Raw genomic sequence first — 4,919 nt, forward strand, 5'->3', positions numbered from 1 at the left:
CAGCCACTCGGTCTTGGATGGGTTGAGCCTGAGCCTGTTCCTCCCCATTCAGATCTGTACGGCCTCCAGGCACCGGGACATCACTTCAAGGGCATCGTTGGGGTGATCCGGGGTGGAGATGTACAGCTGGGTGTCGTCAGCGTACTGATGGTACTCCACCCCGAAACCACGGATGATCTCGCCCAGCGGCTTCACATAAATGTTGAACAGGAGAGGCGAGAGGACCGACCCTTGCGGCACCCCACATATGAAGGTCCTTGGGGTCGACCTCTGTCCCCCTGTCAACACAGACTGCGACCGGTCAGAGAGAAAGGAGGAGAACCACCGCAACACAGTGCCTCCCACCCCTAACTCTTCCAACCGGTGCAGCATGATACCATGGTCGATGGTATCAAAAGCCGCTGAGAGATCTAACAGGACCAGGACAGAGGAGCACCCCCTGTCCCGAGCCCTCCAGAGATCATCAACCAACGCGACCAATGCCATTTCCGTGCTGTACCCGGGCCTGAAGCCCGACTGGAACGGATCCAGATACGTCGTTTCATCCAGGTGCTGGGGGAGCTGTTGCGCGACCACACTCTCAACAACTTTCGCCACAAAACGAAGGTTGGAGACCGGACGATAATTTACCAACATTGCCGGGTCCAGGGAAGGCTTCTTGAGGAGAGGCCTCACCACCGCCTCTTTCAAGGCGGCAGGAAAGACACCCTCACCCAACAAAGCATTTATAATCCCCTGGAACCAGCCTCGTGTCACCTCCTGAGAAGCCAGCACTAACCAGGAGGGACACGGGTCCAATAAACAAGTGGTCGCGTTCAGTCTACCCAGAATCCTGTCCACGTCCTCAGGGGTCACAGGATCAAACTCATCCCAGATAACATTCTCAAGACCTGTCCCAGTCCCTCCCACTTAGACTACCCAGTCGGAGTCCAGATCTTCCGGAATCTGAGTGATTTTGTCATACAGATATTGAACAAAATCCTCGGCTCTACCCTCCAAGTGGTCCTCCTGCGCTTCCTGGTGGAGCAGGGAGCGGGTCACCCTAAACAGGGCGGCCGGGTGATTATCTGATGACGCAATAAGAGCAGCAAAATAGCTACATTTCGCTGCTTTTATCGCCACTAGGTAATTCCTAATATGAGATCTTACCAGTGTCCGGTCAGATTCAGAAAGACTGGCCCTCCAACTATTCTCTAGGTGTCTTTTCCAGCGCTTCAACTCCCTCAGCTCCTCGGTGAACCAAGGAGCTAAATGAGATCGGCGCCGGGTCAGAGGCCGCAAAGGCACGACCCGGTCCAGAGCTCCAGCGGCCGCCCTATCCCAGGCGGCCACTAGGTCTCCAGTTGGGGCATGTGCCAGAGCCTCAGGGAATGGCCCAAGCTCCATCTGGAACCTGTCAGGTTCCATCAGGCGCCTGGGGCGGAACCATCTTACCGGCTCCGCCTCCCTGCGGCGGGGTGTAGCGGTTCGAAGGTCGAGATGAAGGAGAGAGTGATCAGACCATGACAAGGGCTCGGTGACTATATCCCCTATCTCAAGATCACTCAACCACTGTCCAGAGACAAAAAACAGATCCAGCGTGTTTCCCCCCATGTGGGTAGGGCCATGAATTAACTGGGTAAGGTCCATAGCTGTCATGGAAGCCATGAACTCCCGAGCCACCTCACCTCATATGCTAGATTGGAAAAGCCTGACCTTGATATTCTTAGCTCTAAACTAACTAACTGAGTCAAGTCAGAAAGACTAACAAGTCAGAAAGACTATTGGTTATCACCTTCAAAGCGCTCCATGGCTTAGGACCTGGCTATTTACGGGACCGCCTGCTGCCACCAATAGCCTCCCACCGACCAGTACGCTCCCATAGAGAGGGGCTCCTCCGGGTGCCGTCGGCCAAACAATGTTGACTGGCGGCCCCCAGGGGGAGAGCCTTCTCTGTGGGGGCACCTACGATCTGGAACGAGCTCCCCCCGGAGATACGGAGGATTCCGGATCTGCGTACCTTCCGTCGCGCGCTTAAGACGTTTTTATTCCATCAAGCTGGCCTGACCTAAACTTTTCCTCTTTTAAATGGAATTTTAAATTTGGTTTTAATTTATTGGGGTTTTAAAATGTCTCAGCCAAATTTATTTAATTAGTTTTATCTCTATTTTAAATTTTGTATTTACATGTTTTATTTTATGGCTGTTCACCGCCCTGAGTCCTTCGGGAGTAGGGTGGTATACAAATTTAATAAAAAATGAAAAAAAAAAATTCTGATCAATACGATGTCAACTCACAAAAACATTTCTAGCCTGCTTTTGAGTTGCTATTAGAAGCAAGGAGGGAGCACATTCCACGCATACCTTCTTCCTACGGTGAATCTCAGATTACCAAAACCGGGGTGTGAGGCATGTCTCTACAGCCAGCTCATTGGAGAATGTGATTTATGACCCAGACTGAAAGGAGTGGGGGGGAACAGGGTCGAAGGTGGGCCGTAACTTACAAGCGGCAGAGCAAACCTCACTTTTATTTTATTTTCATTTTATTAGATTTATATACCGCTCTACTCCCGAAGGACTCAGGGCGGTGAACAGCCAGAAAGATAAAACACACAAACTACAAAATTTAAAAGACAATATAAAAAACCATTAAATAAATTGGCCCAAAACAATTTAAAACACCCCTAATGTTTTAAAACCAATTTTAAAAGTTACAATTTATTTATTTATTTATTTATTTATTTATTTATTAGATTTTTATACCGCCCCCTCTCCCGAAGGACTCGGGGCGGTGAACAGCCAAAATTAAAAAACATACAATATAAACAATTAAAATACGTTTAAAACAGAATTAAATCCAAAATGGCTCCCCAATTTAAAACGCTTTACCCATACCCCTATAAATAAGACAAATTTAAAATTTAAAAATTTAAAATTTCCACATTTAAAAGGGAAATTAGGCCAAGCCAGCCTGTCGAACTAAATAGGTCTTGAGGGCACGGCGGAAGGTGCGTAAATCCGGGATTGAGCAGATGCCGACATGCTGCTCCTAATAAATCATTGGATTCCTTTTGAAACTTGGCTTGAGACTCATGATTTAATTAGGGCATCTGTCAGAACTTTCACATATGATACAGAAAAGATGCTGAGGCCCTGGAAAGAGTACAGAGAAGAGCAACAAAGGTTCTGGAGGCTAAACTGTACGATGAACAGTTAAGGGGACTAGATATGTCTAGCCCAAGAGTCGGCAACCTTAAACACTCAAAGAGCCACAAAGGTCCTAACCGGAAGCCCCCCGTTCAATTCTAGAGCCGAGCAGAAGTCCAGTTCCAGAGTCTCCTCCTAGCACGACATCCCTTTCCCTCTGCCGACCAGAAGTCTGGTTCCCCCACCATAGAGTCTCCTCCTAACATGACGTCCTTTTTTCTCTACCTGTCCTAACCGAAAGCTCTATCAAATTGTGGAGTCGACCGGCAACAGGGAGCTGCAGCAGAGGGATGAAAGAGCCACATGTGGCTCCAGAGCCACTGGTTACTGACCCCTGGTTTAGCCTAATGAATAGAAGGCTTCGGGGTGACATGATAGCTATCTTTCGCTATTTGAGAGTTAGGGTTAGGAAGGAGAAGGAGGAAGCACTCACAGGAAGGAGAAGTTCGACTCATTATCCAAAGCACCTGGGGGCCGGACAAGAAACAATGGGTGGAAACTGGTTAAAAGAGAGATCCAGTCTGGAACTAAGAGAAATTTCCTAATGGTAGGAATAATTAATGAGTGGAACAGCTTATTTCCCAGAGGTGCAGGTGCTCCATTGCTGGAATTCTTCAAGAAAAGATTGGACACCCTATTGTCAGGGATGCAATAAGGTCTCCTGCCTTGGGTAGGAGTTTATTTATTTTATTTAGTTTGTCAAACATGTACGAGATAACAGGTATAAATATAAACATGGACATGAACACATGAAATGAGTACAAATAAATGGGAACAGTAGGACAGGGACAGTAGGCACGCTGGTGCGCTTATGCACGCCCCCTTTATGGACCTCTTAGGAATGGACTGAGGTCAACAGTAGACAGTCTAAGGCTAAAGTTTTGGGGGTTTGGGGAAGAAACCACAGAGTCAGGTAGTGCATTCCAGGCGTTGACTACTCTGTTGCTGAAGTCATATTTTCTGCCATCGAGTTTGGAGCGGTTTACCTTGAGTTTGTATCTATTGTTGTTTGTATTGAGTTTGTATCTATTGTTGTATCTCTTGTATAGTTGGACTAGAAGATCTCCAAGGTCCCTTCCTGCATGATGATTCTATGATTCAATGAGTCCTGAATCAAGAAAATTGCTTAGCGCATTGTAAGCCGCCCTGAGTCTCAGGAGAAGGGCGGCATATAAATCAAATTTAAAAAAAAAAAAAGAGGCTCTTGTTAGCTTGTTCTTTGGACTGGCAAGAGATGAGTGAAGATTTTCTCCAACAGACTTTGAGAGTGTGAGATATGCGGAAGACTAGTTTAGAGGTTTAGCCAACTAAATGACATAAAGGGACCACCATTTAATTAAGACTGGAATAAAGAAACACCATAAAAGAAAATATCAATATCCTTCTTTTATATAAAGAACTCAGATATCTGAGACATTCATGAGTAATCATTAAAGACATAAAAGAATATGCGCCATTTTTACTGACAACAAGATGCCTGCCCATAATATTTATGATACATAATTGTAATACAACCTCTGCAACACAAAGGTTTAATTACAATAATATTTAATGTTACACAATTTACTATCTATTTCAACTTCACATAAACAATTATATTTATATCATACATCTGTGAAGCCTTATTGGTTGAGATCATCAGAAGGTGTTTTAATAAGCAGAGAATATAAAGGGGACATCCAAGAGGAGAACGGAAGAACATTCATGAAAATAGTAAAAGGAGGGGGGGGAAAA

This window comes from Pantherophis guttatus, chromosome 6 (assembly GCF_059756535.1).
Source record: "Pantherophis guttatus breed Tessera chromosome 6, ASM5975653v1, whole genome shotgun sequence".
Classification (NCBI taxonomy): Eukaryota; Metazoa; Chordata; class Lepidosauria; order Squamata; family Colubridae; genus Pantherophis; species Pantherophis guttatus.